The 20,383-nt window shown below is 40.8% G+C and overlaps 1 protein-coding gene across 1 annotated transcript in view; it reads right to left on the bottom strand.

Moving 5' to 3' along the window:
- The window catches only part of LOC110529853 (E3 ubiquitin-protein ligase pellino homolog 2-like), a 38,367-nt gene extending 21,398 nt beyond the window's left edge, over positions 1-16,969 (bottom strand). Inside the window, exons 1-2 of the mRNA XM_090243314.1 lie at positions 16,892-16,969; positions 9,027-9,154 (exon numbers count right to left, since the gene is read on the bottom strand). The gene's annotated coding sequence lies outside the window, so the exon portion shown is untranslated. The remainder of the gene's footprint in view (positions 1-9,026; positions 9,155-16,891) is intronic.
- Positions 16,970-20,383: the final 3,414 nt, after the last annotated feature.

Genomic DNA, 20,383 nt, shown 5'->3' with positions numbered 1-20,383 from the left:
GAATAATGCCATATTTGGACTAGATCATGCTAAACAAGGTTGAAATGTTGTTATATAACTAATAAATAAATACGACCATTAATTCATTTGATAATGAACAGTATATAAAATGTGAATTTATTAGACTGTATGTTTGCATTGGGGCATATACAGTGCATTCGGAAAGTATTCAGACCCCTTGACTTTTTCCACATTTTGTTACGTTACAGCTAAAATTGACAAAATTATTTTTTGCCTCATCAATCTACACATAATACCCCATAATGACAAAGCAAAAACTGTTTTTTAGGAATGTTAGCAAATGTATATATAAAAAAACTGAAATATAACATTAACATAAGTATTCAGACCCTTTTCTCAGTACTTGGTTGAAGCACCTTTGGCAGAGATTACAGCCTTGAGTCTTCTTGGGTATGACGCTACAAGCGTGGCACACTTGTATTTAGGGAGTTTCTCCCATTCTTTTCTACAGATCCTCTCAAGCTCTGTCAGGTTGGATGGGGAGCGTTGATGCACAGCTATTTTCAGGTCTCTCCAGAGATGTTTGATCAGGTTCAAGTCCGGGCTCTGGCTGGGCCACTCAAGGACATTCAGAGACTTGTCCCGAAGCCACTCTGGCTGGGCATTGTCCTGTTGGAAGGTGAACCTTCACCCAAGTCTGAGGTCCTGAGCGCTCTGGAGCAGGTTTTCATCAAGGATCTTTCTGTACTTTGCTCTGTTCATCTTTCCCTCGATCCAGTCTCCCAGTCCCTGCCGCTGAAAAACATCCCCACACCATGATGCTGCCATCACCATGCTTCACCGTAGGGATGGTGCCAAGTTTCTTCTAGACGTGACGCTTGGCATTCAGGCCAAATAGTTCAATCTTGGTTTCATCAGACCAGAGAATCTTGCTTCTCATGTCTGAGAGTCTTTAGGTGCCTTTTGGCCAACTCCAAGCGAGTTGTAATGTGCCTTTTACTGAGGAGTGGATTCTGTCTGGCCACTCTACCATAAAGGCCTGATTGGTGGAGTGCTGCAGAGAGGACTGTCCTTCTGGAAGTTTCTCCCATCTCCACAGAGGAACTCTGGAGCTCTGTCAGAGTGACCACCGGGTCCTGGTCACCTCCCTGACCAAGGCCCTTCTTCCCATTGCTCAGGTTTGCTTGGTGGCCAGTTCTAGGTAGAGTCTTAGTGGTTCCAAACACATTTACTTTCAGAATGATGGAGGCCACTGTGTTCTTGGTGACTTTCAATGCTGCAGAAATGTTTTGATACCCTTCCCCAGATCTGTGCCTTGACACAATCCTGTCTCAGAGCTCTATGGCCAATTCCTTCGACCTGATGGCTTGGTTTTTGCTCTGACATGCACCGTCAACTGTGGGACCTTATATAGACAGGTGTGTTCCTTTCCAAATAATTTCCAATCAATTGAATTTACCACAGGTGGACTCCAATCAAGTTGTAGAAACATCTCAAGGATGATCAATGGAAACAGGATGCACCCGAGTTCAATTTTGAGTCTTATAGCAAAGGGTCTGAATACTTGTGTTTTTCTGTTTTTTCTTCTAAAAACCTGTTTTCGCATTGTCATTATGGGGTATAGTGTGTAGATTGATGAAAAAAAATGTGTTATCCAATGTAACAAAATGTGGGAAAAGTCAAGGGGTCTGAGTACTTTCCGCATGCACTGTATATACAGTTCCAGTCAAAAGTTTGTACACACCTACTCATTCAAAGGTTTTTCTTTATTTTTACTATTTTCTACATTGTAGAAAAGTAGTGAAGACGTCAAAACTATGAAATAACATGTGGAATCATTGGTAAACAAAAAAGCGTGAAACAAATCAAAATATATTTTAGATTTTAGATTATTTTAAGTAGCCACTCTTTGCCTTGATGACAACATTGCACACGCTTGGAATTCTCTCAACCAGCTTCATGAGGAATGCTTTTCTAACAGTCTTGAAGGAGTTCCCAAATATGCTGAGCACTCGTTTACTGCTTTTCCTTCACTCTGCGATCCAACTCATCCCAAACCATCTCAGTTGGGCTGAGGTAAGGTGATTGTGGAGGCCAGGTCATCTGATACAGCACTCCATCACTCTCCTTCTCGATCAAATAGCCCTTACACAGCCTGGAGATGTGTTTGGTCATTGTACTGTTGAAAAACAAATGATAGTCCCCCATGTTTTTGATTTAACGTACCTGGAAGACCAGGTGTGTTGAATTTAGGCAATCATTGAACTGATCAATTAGTCCCACATCCAGATGGGATGGCGTATCACTGCAGAATGCTGTGGTAGCCATTCTGCTTAAGAGTGTGGTGCAGCGGTCTAAGGCACTGTATCTCAGTGCTAGAGGCGTCACTACAGACCCTGGTTCGATTCCAGGCTGTATCACAACCGCCCGGGATTGGGAGTCCCATAGGGCGGCGCACAATTGGCCCTGCGTCGTCTGGGTTAGGTCGTCGTCTGGTCATTGTAAATACACATTTGTTCTTAACTGACTTGCCTAATTAAATCAATGTAAAAACCAAAAAAACATTCTTACTGGTGTCCATTAGTAGTGTTTTTTTGCAGCAATTCGACCATGAAGGCCTGATTCATGCGGTCTCCTCTGAACATTTGATGTTGAGATGTGTCTATTACTTGAACTCTGTGAAGCATTTATCTGGGCTGCAATTTGGCTGGTAACTCTAATGAACTTATCCTCTGCAGCAGAGGTGACTCTGGGACATCATTTCCTGTGGCGGTCCTCATGAGAGCCAGTTTCATCATAGCGCTTGATGGTTTTTCCAACTGCACTTGAAGAAACTTTCAAAGTTCTTGAAATGTTCAGCATTGACTAACCTTCATGTCTTAAAGTAATGATGGATGGTCGTCTATCTTTTGCTTATTTGAGCTGTTCTTGCCATAATATGGACTTGGTCTTTTACCAATTAGGGCTATCTGCTGTATACCATCCCTACCTTGTCACAACACAACTGATTGGCTCAAACGCATTAAGAAGGAAAGAAATTCCACAAATGAATTTTTAACAAGGCACACCTGTTAATTGAAATGCATTCCTGGTGACTACCTCATAAAGCTGGTTGACAGAATGCCAAGAGTGTGCAAAGCTGTCATCAAGGCAAAGGGTGGCTACTTTGAAGAATTTCAAATATATCATATATTTTGATTTGTTTAACACTTTTTGGTTAATACATGATTCCACATGTGTTATTTCATAGTTTTGATGTCTTCACTATTATACTACAATGTAGAAAATAGTAAAAATAAAGAAAAACCCTGTATATATGGGGAGTACAGTGTATATATGCACTGTACAACCTTACCCCATTTCATTGGTGCACACTTTAAAGGTATCAGCCTACTCAGTGGCACACACAGATTACAATTCCAAAGGGTTTACACTAATATTAGCGTCATCGATCTTATTGCAGGACTTTGATTGTGGGAAATCACCTCCCCAGTCAACCTATTTTGCGTAATGAACATTTATATTGGACTGTACAGCTTTACCTATAGAGTGTGCACCCATGAAATGAGGTATCGGCCATAGAGCTAAATAGAAGACTCATCTTTATGTCTGTGCCATTATAGCTTCTGTGACAGCATGGGCAGCGCTTTTGAGGCTACAACCCATAGGACTACCACCCAGTTGACTACTACAACTACTTTAAAATGGCAGAAGCATTGATGGAAGCCCTCAATGGCACTGCCCATGCTAAAACAGGCTTTTGGCCATTAGAGGCCTCTATCATTCTCTGGTATCAGCCTACTTACTCAGTGACGCTCAGAACACAACTATGTAGAGAAAGGGTGGGCAACCCTGGTCCTGGAGTGCCGTAGGCACTTCATGTTTTTGATTTAATGTACAGTGCCTTGCGAAAGTATTCGGCCCCCTTGAACTTTGCGACCTTTTGCCACATTTCAGGCTTCAAACATAAAGATATAAAACTGTATTTTTTTGTGAAGAATCAACAACAAGTGGGACACAATCATGAAGTGGAATGACATTTATTGGATATTTCAAACTTTTTTAACAAATCAAAAACTGAAAAATTGGGCGTGCAAAATTATTCAGCCCCTTTACTTTCAGTGCAGCAAACTCTCTCCAGAAGTTCAGTGAGGATCTCTCAATGATCCAATGTTGACCTAAACGACTAATGATGATAAATACAATCCACCTGTGTGTAATCAAGTCTCCGTATAAATGCACCTGCACTGTGATAGTCTCAGAGGTCCGTTAAAAGCGCAGAGAGCATCATGAAGAACAAGGAACACACCAGGCAGGTCCGAGATACTGTTGTGAAGAAGTTTAAAGCCGGATTTGGATACAAAAAGATTTCCCAAGCTTTAAACATCCCAAGGAGCACTGTGCAAGAGATAATATTGAAATGGAAGGAGTATCAGACCACTGCAAATCTACCAAGACCTGGCCGTCCCTCTAAACTTTCAGCTCATACAAGGAGAAGACTGATCAGAGATGCAGCCAAGAGGCCCATGATCACTCTGGATGAACTGCAGAGATCTACAGCTGAGGTGGGAGACTCTGTCCATAGGACAACACTCAGTCGTATATTGCACAAATCTGGCCTTTATGGAAGAGTGGCAAGAAGAAAGCCATTTCTTAAAGATATCCATAAAAAGTGTCATTTAAAGTTTGCCACAAGCCACCTGGGAGACACACCAAACATGTGGAAGAAGGTGCTCTGGTCAGATGAAACCAAAATTGAACTTTTTGGCAACAATGCAAAACGTTATGTTTGGCGTAAAAGCCACACAGCTGAACACACCATCCCCACTGTCAAACATGGTGGTGGCAGCATCATGGTTTGGGCCTGCTTTTCTTCAGCAGGGACAGGGAAGATGGTTAAAATTGATGGGAAGATGGATGGAGCCAAATACAGGACCATTCTGGAAGAAAACCTGATGGAGTCTGCAAAAGACCTGAGACTGGGACGGAGATTTGTCTTCCAACAAGACAATGATCCAAAACATAAAGCAAAATCTACAATGGAATGGTTCAAAAATAAACATATCCAGGTGTTAGAATGGCCAAGTCAAAGTCCAGACCTGAATCCAATCGAGAATCTATGGAAAGAACTGAAAACTGCTGTTCACAAATGCTCTCCATCCAACCTCACTGATTTCGAGCTGTTTTGCAAGGAGGAATGGGAAAAAATGTCAGTCTCTCGATGTGCAAAACTGATAGAGACATACCCCAAGCGACTTACAGCTGTAATCGCAGCAAAAGGTGGCGCTACAAAGTATTAACTTAAGGGGGCTGAATAATTTTGCACGCCCAATTTTTCAGTTTTTGATTTGTTAAAAAAGTTTGAAATATCCAATAAATGTCATTCCACTTCATGATTGTGTCCCACTTGTTGTTGATTCTTCACAAAAAAATACAGTTTTATATCTTTATGTTTAAAGCCTGAAATGTGGCAAAAGGTCGCAAAGTTCAAGGGGGCCGAATACTTTCGCAAGGCACTGTACCTGGAAGACCAGGTGTGTTGAATTTAGGCAATCATTGAACTGATCAATTAGCTCAGTTGGTCAGGTGTGGTGCCTAGTTGGAACAAAATCCTGCATTACCTCCGGCACTCCAGGAACAGTGTTGCCTACTCCTGATTTAGAGTTTACACACATATTAGCGTCTTAGCTCTTATTGCGGGACTCGGAAACCACTGTGAAATGACCCACATTAGCTCACGATTCAACCTACTATGTGTATTGAATATTCATATTGGACTGTACAACCTTAACTAAAAGTGTGCACCCATTTACTGGGGTATCAGCCAAATCCGCAATCAAATCAAATGTTATTTGTCACATACTTCGTAACCAACAGGTGTGGACTAACAGTGAAATGCTTACTTACGGGCCATTCCCAACAATGCAGAGAGAAAGAAAATAGAGAAATAATAGAAAAGTAAAATACGTAATAAGAAAAGTCCATAATTGATATACCATGAGTAATGATAACTTGGCTATATACAAAGGGGCAATGTGCAGTGGTACGGGGTAATGAGGTAGATATGTACAGAGAACTATGAATAAAGTGACAGATAGTAAACTGGAGGAGCAGAGTATCGGATGAGTCAAAAAAATTGTCAACGCAAATAGTTAAATATACCGAACAAAAACATAAACCCAACATGCAACAATTTCAAAGACTTTACTGAGTTTCCCACTGGGGAGCCAGGCCCAGCTAATCAGAAAGAGTTTTTCCCCACAAATGGGCACCATTACAGACAAATAGTCCTCAACAGCAGCAGCAGATATCCTTGTCTCACCGCGCACTAGCGACGCCTGTGGCGGGCCGGGCGCAAGTGTAATGATCAATGTGTAATGATCATGCTGCACGCTAACCAGGTCGCCAGGTGCACAGTGTTTCCTCCGACACATTGGTGTGGTTGGCTTCCGGGTTGGATGCGCGCTGTGTTAAGAAGCAGTGCGGCTTGGTTGTGTTTCAGAGGACGCATGGCTTTCGACCTCCGTCTCTCCCGAGCCAGTATGGGAGTTGTAGCGGTGAGACAAGATAGTAACTACTAACAATTGGATACCATGAAATTGGGGGGAAAAGGGGTTCAAATTAAATAAAACATTTTTTTTTTAAACTTGAGATGTCAGTAGCACTGTGTTGTGTGACAAAACTGTCCATTTAAAGTGTCCACAGGTGCACCTGTGTAATGATCATGCTGTTTAGTCAGCCACACCTATCAGGTGGATGGATTATCTTGGCAAAGGGATGCTGTTGTGCCCTCTTCACGACTGTGTTGGTGTGTGTGGACCATAACAGATCCATAGGGATCTGGATACAGAGGAACTTGAAGCTCTCGACCCACTTCACTACAGCCCTGTTAAAGTGAATGGGGGCTTGCTCGGCCCTCCGTTTCCTATAGTCCACAATCAGCTCCTTTGTCTTGGTGACTTTGAGGGACAGAGTGTTGTCCTGGCACCACACGGCCAGGTCTCTGACCTCCTCCCTATAGGCCGTCTCATCGTTGTCGGTGGTCAGCCTACCACCATTATGTCGTCTGCAAACTTAAAGGAAAACTCCACCTGAAAATATATTTTGGTATTTGTTTCATTCGTGCATTGTTGACATAGTCCCAAATGTTTTTCTTGTCAGCTCAGGTTTTCAAGATACAGTATGTAACTTTCAAGATACAGAATCATCCCTGTATGATCCATTTGGCATCACATGAGGCTGAATTTTGCAGGGAAAGTGCAGGTGAGAGGGAAGCTATATTGTTTGAAGCTGTGTCAGAGCTCCTTTGGAAGCATTGGTTTTTGCTAAGAGAAGTGCTACCTTGATGAAATAATGATTTAATTTCAATGAAATGCTGTGCCCCCACCGGCACTGAAACCTGTTTTTGTTTGATTTAATTGTTTGTATTTGTGTTGCTATCCTCCCTCCATTTGTGCTAAGCTAGTGCTAAAGTGGGTCTGGAAACTGAACTGAGGAGATAAATAAAACAAACTGAATTGTGACATGCCAGATCCTCATTTCATGTTCTTCCACTAAACGCCACACTGAAAGAACCTGTGCAGTCAGTGGTAGAGGTGTTATTCAGAGCTCCCTATGCTCTTGGTGTAAACCTAGGGTGGTGTAGTCTGCTCTATGGTACTGAACTGTGTTTAGTCACAGCCCCGCTCGGCTGCGGTGTGACATGTGTATTCATGTAATGGGGTATCAGCCTATTCAGTGCCACCCACAGAACACAACTATGTAGCGTTTGCACAAATATTAGCATCTTAGATCTTATTGTGAGACTCTGAAAGACTGACATGTGTCACATTAAGCTCAACAGTCAACCTGTTGTGTGTATTGGACATTTATATTGGATTGTACAAAATCAAATCAAATTTGATTTGTCACATGAGCCAAATACAAGAGGTGTAGACCTTACAGTGAAACGCTGACTTACAAGCCTTCAACCGACAATGCAGTTTTAAGAAAAATACCTTTTAAAAAAAGCAAGAAATAAAAGTAACAAATAATTAAAGAGCAGCAGTAAAATAACAAAGTGATAATAACAGCAGCAGTGTAAAAGGGGGGGGGGGGGGGCATGCAAATAGTCTGGGTAGCCATTTGATTAGATGTTCAGGAGCCTTATGGCTTGAGGGTAGAAGCTGTTTAGAAGCCTCTTGGACCTAGACTTGGTGCTCTGATACCGCTTGGCATGCGGTAGCAGAGAGAACAGTCTATGACTAGGGTAGCTGGGGTCTTTGACAATTTTTAGGGCCTTCCACTGACACCGCCTGGTATAGAGGTCCTGGATGGCAGGAAACTTGGATGCCGAGCAGTTGCCATACCAGGCGTTGATGCACCCAGTCAGGATGCTGTCGATGGTGCAGCTGTAGAACCTTTTGAGAATCTGAGGACCCATGCCAAAACTTTTCAGTCTCCTGAGGGGTAATAGGTTTAGTCGTGCCCTCTTCACGACCGTCTTGGTGTGCTTGAACCATGTTAATTTGTAGGTGATGTGGACGCCAAGGAACTTGAAGCTCTCAACCTGCTCCACTACAGCCCCGCCGATGAGAATGGGAGCGTGCTCAGTCCTCTTTTACTTGTAGTCCACAATCATCTCCCTTGTGCACTCGTGAAATGGGGTATCATCTTACTCAGTGACACCCACAGATTATAATTCCAAAGAGTTTACACAAATATTAGCATATTAGCTCTTATTGCAGGATTCCAAACCCACTGTGAAATTAACAACGTTAACAACATTGTGTAAACTAGACATAGTTGTATTCTGTGGGTGTCAATGAGTAGGCTGATACACCATTTCATAGGTGCACACTCAGTAGGTAAAGCTGTACAGTTCATATACACATTCTAAAAAAGGCTACGTGTGCACCACCAAGTCAGAACAGTAGTCTAAGTTATGTTAGTTACAAAATTATTAGGGTGAGGCACAGCTTTCTACACAACATACACTTAGTATTACTTTCTTAGCTACTGTATACATAGCTCTCTGGCATATTACATCATTTATGCAGCAGCATACAATACATTTTTGGACTCACCTTGTCCTGTGCTCACTTGACCAGGAAGGTGACACAGCGGTCCTTCTTGTGGGCAAATTGTGTGATCAAACTTTGTCATCAAAGTCTGGTATTCTCTGGATTTACAGTGCTTTCAAGACAACTGGGAACTGTAAAAACAAAAAACAAGGTTGAATCACGACTCAGTGATCTTCAGGTCGGAGCTCTAGAAAGAGGCCTGAGATGCCGATTTGGAATTTCGAGTTGGATGACATTTCAAAACTGTCACAGTTTCTGTTATTTGATTGTTGTTTCCTTAGGTTACCACTGGAGGGCACCCTTACCTGTTTTTCTTGTTACTCTGATTATTACTTATTGCATTCATCTATTTTACCTTTATTTAACTAAGCAAGTCAGTTAAGAACAAATTCTTATGGGCACTTCTAATGTAAATCTATGGCAGCACCTAATGGGCTTGAACTTTCTAGCTCTCCCTGTAGATTTTTGAAGAGTGTCCCCATGAGTGACAAAACACTGAGCCAATCACGGTGCAACTAGAGAACATTACCAACCCCTATGCTCTGTATTTTATGCTGGCTGCCCCACCAGTACAGAAAGCACTGAGCTAGGCTGAAACAACTGCAATTTGGAGCTGCCTTAAAAAAGCAAAAAAGTTGTTTGTATGCGGCTTTATTAACGCTATTATATATTTTGTCATATTTATAAACTGATATGTGACATGAATTAATGCCAAAATAAAAAACTAAACAAGTGGAGCTCAAAACATGTGGGGCCCTGCCCCACCTTCCCTGAATGCTTGGTCGCCACTGCAATTATACAGTCTAAAATCAGCAATGGGATTTGAACTGTTATTTTACTGTTTGTCGAATAAATTAATTGTATTTATTTTTAAGTTATATAACAACATTCTACCCTTTTATTTGCACAAGTCTAACTACAGCATTACTCCACAATTTGTATCCATTTGGATTAGTTTCAATGGGGAACTTATGTTGAAGGCGAACCGCAAATTGTGGCTAGCTTCACACAGGGGATTAGTTCCACATCTACATTCTACAGCATTGTAACCTTGTCTGTACTTTAAAAAATATATAATTTTGTGAAATATCTGTAAATGTTCACTAATTACTGTAACTTCAAAATCCAACAGTTACATTGGGTCAATGTATTTTCTTTGACAAATGGTAGCAGACTACTGCTAACTACCTCACACTTCCCCTCTCTCGCCGTGTGTGTGTGTGTGTGTGAGAGTGAGTGAGTGAGTGAGAACAATATTAGAGACACATATTTCCCTCAATTTACACAGATCCACAAAGAATTCAAAAACAAAGCCAATTTTGATAAATTCCCAAATCTATTGGGTGAAATACCATAGTGTGCCATCGAGAGAGCGAGAGAGAACTGAAATTCACTGGTCGAAACTCAGGGACTGTTCGCGTCGGTAGAACAAGGTCTGCTTCTGGCCACAGGAAGGCGGTGCTTGTCACAAAGTTCCGAAAGTTTTCAAAATATCAGTGAGGAAATAAATATGGTGTCTATTTATCACCATAAATAGCTGTGTTGAATTGACAATCCCTAGCCACCTCACTGTCCCAAAGAACTAGAGGTCGACCGATTTTGATTTTTCAATGCCGATACCGATTATTGGAGGACCAAAAAAAGCAGATACCGATTAATCTGTCGATTTTTATATATATATATATATATCTTTGTAATAATGACAATTACAACAATACTGAATTAACACTTTTATTTTCACTTAATATAATATATAAATAAAAATCAATTTAGTCTCAAATAAATAGTGAAACATGTTCAATTTGGTTTAAATAATGCAAAAACACAGAAAGTAAAAGTGCAATATGTGCCATGTAAAAAAACGTTTAAGTTCCTTGCTCAGAACATGAGAACATTTGAAAGCAGGTGGTTCCTTTTAACATGTATCTTCAATATTCCCAGTTAAGAGGTTTTAGGCTGTAGTTATTATAGGTATTATAGGAATATTTCTCTCTATGCCATTTGTATTTCATATACCTTTTGACTATTGGATGTTCTTATAGGCACTATAGTATTGCCAGTCAAATCTCGGGAGTTGATAGGCTTGAAGTCATAAACAGCGCTGTGCTTCAAGCATTGCGAAGAGCTGCTGGCAAACGCAGGAAAGTGCTGTTACACTGCACAACCTTCAATGTTATGTCATAATTATGTAAAATTCTGGCAAATGAATTACGATATTTGTTAGGAAGAAATGGTATTCACAGTTCGCAACGAGCCAGGTGGCCCAAACTGTTGCATATAACCTGACTCTGCTTGCACAGAACACAAGAGAAGTGACACAATTTCCCTAGTTAATATTGCCTGCTAACAATAATGTATTTTAACTAAATATGCAGGTTAAAAAAATATACTTGTGTATTGATTTTAAGAAAGGCATTGATGTTTATGGTTAGGTACATTGGTGCAACGACAGTGCTTTTTTAGCTAATGCGCTTGTTAAATCATCACCCGTTTGGCGAAGTAGGCTGTGATTCGATGATAAGTTAACAGGCACTGCATTGATTATTTGCAATGCAGGACAAGCTAGTTAAACAGGAATATCATCAACCATGTGCAGTTAACTAGTGATTATGTTAAGATTGATTGTTTTTTATAAGGTCAATTTACTGCTAGCTAGCAACTCACCTTGGCTCCTTGCTGCACTCGTGTAACAGCAGCCTGCCACGCAGTCTCCTCTGCAGTCTCCTCGTGGAGTGCAATGTAATCAGCCATAATCGGCATCCAAAAATGACGATTACCGATTGTTATGAAAACTCAAAATCGGCCCTAATTACTCGGCAATGCCGATTAATCGGTCAACCTCCACAAAGAACCTCAAGAGTCTTCAGTGGAACTTTCCAACGGAGGTCTCGGCATGTAGGTAGGGGAGGTGGTTCACCAAACTACCCAAGCTTAGGGGCGAATCCTCCACTTAAGTAAAATGTTCACTTAGTCATGCATTAGAGTCAATTGGAGACTAAGTGAAAATAGGATTTGTCATATGATGAGTAACCATGGATGAAACCTGGAGACTCCCAGCTGTCAGCCTTTATCCCAGAAGGCTAACACAGATTTGGAATCACATACATAGACAACCTGGCCAGTCACATGTCCAGTAGGGTCTAATCACTGCATAGAGCCATGCTGTCCATCTCCCTGTGTTGTTGTTCTTCACTCTTTGACCAGGCAGAACATGAGCTTTGTGCTGCAGGTTTTGAATGAGACCCAGCCAGGCCATGGTATGCCACTGAGCCTGTAATGGAATCTGTTAGGCCTACACAAGGTCAGAGATTGGTTCTAAGGCTGAAGCATCACCTGCGACTAGGGTTGCCAGTTGGGATCAAACTCCCTCTGGGAGATCATGAAAGTCATTCAGCCTTCAACACAGTACATTTGAAAGTATTCATTTCAGTCGGCTTTAGCTGCTCCCTGGGAGGTAAAAGGTCAATTCCGGGAGAGTTGAAAACCGTACCCCCGAGTAAAACGTCTAAAGCCCTATCGACCATACAGCTATTTCTAATAAGAAACAAAAGTGAGGTATACATATGTTAGTTATGTATTTGCTTCTCTGTTTTGAGCAGCTTCAGCTTTGTTAGTTCTTTCTTTGCTGCACTTGACCATATTACTGGGCAGTAATCAAGACGAGACAAGACCAGAGCCTTAACTAGTACAGTTGATTTGTGTGTAAAAACAAAAAGGCAGAACATCCGTTAATAACAGACATACCCCTCCCCATCTTCACAACAACTTTGTCAATATGACTTAACCATAATAATTCACCATCCAATGTTATACCTATGAGCTTAGCTTCCTCAAAATTCCCAATGGTCACACCTAGGGCTGTGGCGGTCACGACATTTCGTCGGCCGGTGATTAAATAACTGTCGGTCTCACGGTAATTGGCCGTTAATTAACATAAACACATTTATCATCTCCTGGTTTCCACACATAGCCTGCAAGCCATTTTAAAAAGTCTAATTAATCCATGTAAAATAGCCTACACCTTCACAATAAATCCATTTTTCCCCCAGACAGATCTAAAGAGGCATGTTATAAAGAAAATGAAGAAAATGTAGTCTATTTCAGAAGAAAATATTAGCATACTCAGTTGTCCTTATTTTAGGTCATGATATGGCTATGCTAAATGGATGTGCGCTATACTAGTTCATTTAGCAGACAAGATTTGCTCATAATTCCGTGACATTATTTTATATTATGAAGAATACAATCGAACAAAGCTAAATAAAATATAATTATTGTCTCCAAACGATAGAAAAAGACATACATGTCATCTTTACACTTAAATAGGGAATGGAGGACGCTTTTCCCCATGGTTTATTTTCATGCCAGCCAGGTAAGCTGTACTCCTGTTGTAAATATAAGCAATGTGCTTAAAATCTCTTAAGGATCCGCCACTTTTTTTCAACTGACTAAAATGACATACCCAAATCTAACTGCCTGTAGCTCAGGACCTGAAGCAAGGACATGCATATTCTTGATACCATTTGAAAAGAAACACTTTGAAGTTTGTGGAAATGTTAAATTAATGTAGGAGAATTTAACACATTAGATCTGGTAAAAGATAATACAAAGAAAAAAAAACATGCGTTTGTTTGTATTTTTTTTAAATGCAAGAGAAAGGTCAAAGTATTATTCCAGCCCAGGCACAATTTAGATTTTGGCCACTAGATGGCCGCAGTGTATGTGCAACGTTTTAGACTGATCCAATGAATCATTGCATTTCTGTTCAAAATGTTGTATCAAGACTGCCCAAATGTGCCTAATTGGTTTATTAATACATTTTCAAGTTCATAACTGTGCACTCTCCTCAAACAATAGCATGCATGGTATTCTTTCACTGTGATAGCTACTGTAAATTGGACAGTGCAGTCAGATTAACAAGATTTTAAGCTTTCTGCCAAGATCAGATATGTCTATGTCCTGGGAAATGTTCTTGTTACTTAATGCTAATCACATTAGCCTACGTTAGCTCAAGCGTCCCACGGGGGACCCACCGATCCTGTTTAATATTAGGAAAGTTGAGAAATAAATATAGTAGGCCTAGCCTATAGAAAGCTGATGGGATCATCGTCTTTTTATTAGCGGCCATCACTCTGTTTTCTCTCGCAATTGCATAGCCTATAGAAATGTTGCACAACATGAGTGTTTGATTAGATTTTCGAATGCATTCTCATTGATGTCAGAGTGATTAGGGTGCTGAGTACCAGGTAGTTAGCTAGTTTGGTAGGCTACTAATGACCAGCAGCATCAGAGTTTGGAGAAGCTTAATTATGTGACTAAATGGTCATGTGGAATTTGACTTCCTTCATGACCACCGGTGTGGCGGTAATATGGTCACCTAGTCACACCCTTTATGCACACATCCAGTTGATGTTTAGGTCTTGGAGGATGTTTTGAACCACACACAAAGCTTTCAGTTTTAGATGCATTTAAGACCAGTTCATTATTAATAATCCATTCTGATACTGAATGACTCGTTATTTAGAATTTCAGTGATCTCACTGGCTTTGGGTGCTGACATGTAGAGTGTGGAATCATCCGCATACATAGTCATTCTAGCTTTGTGTAAGACCAGTGGCAAATCATTTGTAAAATTAGAGAATAGTAATGGCCCAAGACAACTGACCTGAGGGACAACTCACTGTACATACAGTGCATTCGGAATGTATTTAGACCCCTTTACTTTTTCCACATTTTGTTACGTTACAGCCTTATTCTAAAATTAATCAAATATTTTTTCCCCCTCAATCTACACACAATACCCCATAACGATAAAGCGAAAACAGGTTAAAACATAATTATTCAGACCCTTTGCTATGAGACAAAAACTTGACCTCAGGTGCATCCTGTTTCCATTGATCATCCTTGAGATGTTTCTACAACTGGATTGGAGTCCACCAGTGGTAAATTCAATTGATTGGCCATGATTTCAAATCAAATTACATTTGATTTGTCACATGCGCCAAATACAACAGGTACCTTACTGTGAGATGCTTACTTACAAACCCTTAACCAACAATGCAGTTCAATAAATAGAGTTAAGAAAGTATTTACTAAATAAACTAAAGTAAAAAATATATAATAAAAGTAACACAATAAAATAACAATACCGAGGCAATGTGCGGGGGTGCAGGTAAGCAGAGGTAATTTGTACATGTAGGTAGGGGCAAAGTGACTATGCATAGATAATAAACCGTGAGTAGCAGTAGTTTAAAAACAAGGGTCAACGTAAATAGTCCGGGTGGCCATTTGATTAATTGTTCAGCATGGCTTGGGGGTAGAAGTTGTTAAGGAAGCTTTTGGACCTAGACTTGGCGCTCCAGTACCGCTTACCGTGTGGTAGCAGAGAGAACAGTCTATAACTTGGGTGACTGGAGTCTTCGAACATGTTTTGGGCCTTCTGACACCGTATATAGGTCCTGAATGGCAGGAAGCTTGGATGCCAAGCTGTTGCCATACCAGGCGTTGATACAACCGGTCAGGATGCTGTGGATGGTGCAGCTGTAGAACTTTTTGAGGATCTGGGGACCCATAGCAAATCTTTTCAGTCTCCTGAGGGGGAAAAGGTGTTGTTGTGCCCTCTTAATGACTGTCTTGGTGAGTTTGGACTAGAGGTCGACCGATTATGATTTTTCAACGCCGATTCCGATTATTGGATGACCAAAAAAGCTGATACCGATTAATCGGCCGATTTTATTTGTAATAATGACAATTACAACAATACTGAATTAACACTTATTTTAACTTAATATAAAACATAAATAAAAAATCAATTTAGCCTCAAATAAATAATGAAACATGTTCAATTTGGTTTAAATAATGCAAAAACAAAGTGTTGGAGAACAAAGTAATATGTGCCATGTAAAAAAGCTAACGTTTAAGTTCCTTGCTCAGAACATGAGAACATATGAAAGTTGGTGGTTCCTTTAAACATGAGACTTCAATATTCCAAGGTAAGAGGTTTTAGGTTGTAGTTAATATATAATTTAAAGGACTATTTCTCTCTATACCATTTGTATGTCATATACCTTTGACTATTGGATGTTCTTGTAGGCACTTTAGTATTGCCAGTGTAACAGTATAGCTTCCGTCCCCCTCCTTGCCCCTACCTGGGCTCGAACCAGGAACACATCGACAACAGCCACACTCGAAGCACCATCGCTCCACAAAAGCCGCGGCCCTTGCAGCGCAAGGGGAATAACTACTCCAAATCTAAAAGCGAGTGACGTTTGAAACAGTATTAGCGCACACCCAGCTAACTAGCTAGCCATTTCACATTGGTTACACCAGCCATTAGGCTGATAGGCTTGAAGTCATAAACAGCGCTGTGCTTGTGAAGAGCTGCTGGCAAAACGCACAAAAGTGCTGTTTGAATGAATGATTACGGGCCTGCTGCTGCTCAGTTAGACTGCTCTATCAAATCAGACTTAATTATAACATAATAACACACAGAAATACGAGCCTTTGGTCATTAATATGATCGAATCCGGAAACTATCATTTCGAAAACAAAACTTTATTATTTCAATGAAATACGGAACCGTTCGGTATTTTATCTAACGGGTGGCATCTCTAAGTCTAAATATTCTTGTTACATTGCACAACCTTCAATGTATGTCATAATGACGTAAAATTCTGGCAAATTAGTTCGCAATGAGCCAGGCAGCCCAAACTGTTGCATATACCCTGACACTGCGTGCAATGAACGCAAGAGAAATTACACAATTTCACCTGGTTAATATTGCCTGCTAAACTGGATTAGTAGTCATAACTAGTGATTATGATTGATTGTTTTTTATAAGATAAGTTTAATGCTAGCTAGCAATTTACCTTGGCTTCTACTGCATTCGCGTAACAGGCAGGCTACTCGTGGAGTGCAATGGTTAGAGCGTTGGACTAGTTAACTGTGCGGTTGCAAGATTGGAACCCCTGAGTTGACAAGGTGAAAATCTGTCGTTCTGCCCCTGAACAAGGCAGTTAACCCACAGTTCCTAGGCCGTCATTGAAAATAAGAATGTGTTCTTAACTGATTTGCCTCGTTAAATAAAAGGTATAAAAAAAACACATTATATATATATTTTTTTAATAATCGGAAATCGGCGCCCAAAAATACAGATTTCCAATTGTTATGAAAACTTGAAATCGGCCCTAATTAATCGGCCATTCCGATTAATCGGTCGACCTCTAGTTTGGACCATGATAGTTTGTTGGTAATGTGGACACCAAGGAACTTGAAACTATCGACCCGCTCCACTCCAGCCCCTTCGATATGAATTGGGGCGTGTTCGGCCCTCCTTTTCATGTAGTCCACTATCAGTTGTCCCCTCTCTTCCCACCAGCTGGCAACTCAGTCAAGATGATGTGTTCAGGCTCCACATTACATTTGTGACGTACAGTATATCTCAATAGAGACACAGAAGAATCCAGATCCACTGGCTGGCATTTCAATGCACAGAATTGGAGGCGATTTTGTGTAAAAGGAGTCGAATTAAAATGGATCGAATTACAGGGGTTTTCACCGCATTGCCACTGCCCACTGATGAACCACCCCATAACAAAGGTCAACTGTTGTATGTACGGTATGTCAAATGGACACCAAAAACTTTGACATTGATCCACATCTCTTTTTCTGGTCACCCCAATAATTCTTCAATGTGGAATTGGAATCCTTGATTACAGTGTAGAATGCAGATAGCACCCAGGAGTGGAGTCACAGAGAGAAACTGTCTGGGAACCATATTTGGTGATATGATTTGAGATCTGACTGTGTGCCTTATTATTGTGATAGTAAGGAATGCATTACTTTTTGCTATCGCTATGCAGCCAGCTGTTGGATGCAGATTTATTTCAGTCCTAGAACAAGAGCACAGAGCAGCCAGTGGACATTTTGTTTTTGGAAACACACCTTTATACACACACACATTTACAGACACACCCATGCAAACGCACAAAGCATATACTCACTACTACCATGTTTTAACTACCAGTCATACGTAACATAAACACACAGATCACACATTCCCCCGCTCTTTCTCAGTCTCACATTCTTTTTGTCATCCTCTCTCTCTTTCACACACACGCATACACGCACGCACACAGTAATTATGTAATGGCTCTGGAAAGGGGGGGGTGAAATATTTTGGGCGGCGAATCATGCTCCACATGCATCATCAATATGTTTCCTGGTTGTGGTTCAGTTATTGGCTGCTAAGGCTGATCTGAATGATGAATGGGTCTTAATTTGGCAGACTATGGGAGAAGTAGTAATGATTCAATATTCCCCTCTGATTTAACTCACTTCTCTTCTACAAAATGCCTAGCAGACTCAATTTCTAGTGTCTAATGCTTATGTCCCCCCTCCTCTCTCCCTCTCTCTCTCATGCAATACAGCAGGTGTCAGGCAATCACCAGGGAAACAAGTGCAAACAAAGTAAAGGTAACAGTATTTAGCAGTGCAGTGCTCTCACCTCGTGGCTGAGGGCTCACTAACCTAACAGAGCTTTGGATGCTTTTGGCTGTTCCTTCACATTTTATATGATATGGAGGGTTATATGTGTTGTCAGTAGTTCAGCTGATATGATATGGAGGGTTATATGTGTGTCAGTAGTTCAGCTGATATGATATGGAGGGTTATATGTGTTGTCAGTAGTTCAGCTGATATGATATGGAGGGTTATATGTGTTGTCAGTAGTTCAGCTGATATGATATGGAGGGTTATATGTGTTGTCAGTAGTTCAGCTGATATGATATGGAGGGTTATATGTGTTGTCAGTAGTTCAGCTGATATGATATGGAGGGTTATATGTGTTGTCAGTAGTTCAGCTGATATGATATGGAGGGTTATATGTGTTGTCAGTAGTTCAGCTGATATGATATGGAGGGTTATATGTGTTGTCAGTAGTTCAGCTGATATGATATGGAGGGTTATATGTGTTGTCAGTAGTTCAGCTGATATGATATGGAGGGTTATGTGTGTGTCAGTAGTTCAGCTGATATGATATGGAGGGTTATGTGTGTTGTCAGTAGTTCAGCTGATATGATATGCAGGGTTATATGTGTTGTCAGTAGTTCAGCTGATATGATATGGAGGGTTATATGTATTGTCAGTAGTTCAGCTGATATGATATGGAGGGTTATGTGTGTGTCAGTAGTTCAGCTGATATGATATGGAGGGTTATGTGTGTGTCAGTAGTTCAGCTGATATGATATGGAGGGTTATATGTGTGTCAGTAGTTCAGCTGATATGATATGCAGGGTTATATGTGGTGTCAGTAGTTCAGCTGATATGATATGGAGGGTTATGTGTGTGTCAGTAGTTCAGCTGATATGATATGGAGGGTTATATGTGTTGTCAGTAGTTCAACTGATATGATATGGAGGGTTATATGTATTGTCAGTACTTCAGTTGATATGATGAGTCATTTGTCTGTTTGTATGTATGTGTGAGTGGCCCTTGCTGAGCAACGTCAGTCTCCCGCAAAGAGCAGTCATTATATAGCAGATGGCTCAGTAGATTCTTCAAGGTTGATCGTTCTCAATGGGCCCACAGACAACAGGCTCCTCTACAGGCTACACAAGGAAATGTAATTGTTTAGTGTAATTTTACGCCGTTGATTGGTATTTCATAATTTTTTATTATAGACAATAGGCCACACAAGTACATATGCTCACAAACAGGCACGCACGCACCCACATACACACGCACACACACACAAAGTCCTTTCAGACAGAATAAGAGAGAGAGAGAGAGACGGAAAGCATAGAGTGAGGGAAAAAAAGAGGGGGTGAAAGGAGGAGGACTAGAGCCAACAGGAAACAGCTTTGTGACAGTTGTGAAGAGAAGCAGTTTCACTCCAGTGCTCGGTGAAGTCACAGAAACAACCTTCGATCCCACAGCAGACGTGACCGGCGCGATCCGATCTTTAAAGCAAGGAGAAGCATGTCAATACACACACGTGTTCAATCAAAGTGACTCTCGTCGAATGGCACTAACATGGTTTAGTGTCCGTCTACTGTATAAAGATTTACTTAATAACCCTGAAACAAGAGAGAGTATACAGCAGTGGAAACTGCTGCCTTGAAATTATAAAACTGTGTGTTAATGTGTTACTCTGTGAACGTGTCTGGAATTTAAAATCTGTGGTCTTCAATGTGACCATTTACTATATTGACATCTAGGGGAAAGTAAGAGCTGCCAATGTGATGGGGGCAATGAGCTCACACACTGAGACAGACAAATATCCTTGTGGTTAAAAAGGACCTGTGGCTAGCCAACAAACTCTCCATAACATGTTTCCATAACAGACAACAGATAGCAACTAC

This window comes from Oncorhynchus mykiss, chromosome 8, assembly GCF_057628025.1.
Source record: "Oncorhynchus mykiss isolate SJ-2025 chromosome 8, ASM5762802v1, whole genome shotgun sequence".
NCBI classification, from domain to species: domain Eukaryota; kingdom Metazoa; phylum Chordata; class Actinopteri; order Salmoniformes; family Salmonidae; genus Oncorhynchus; species Oncorhynchus mykiss.
Note: the sequence above shows the minus strand (reverse complement) of the source record. Positions and strands in the feature narration are given on the sequence as shown.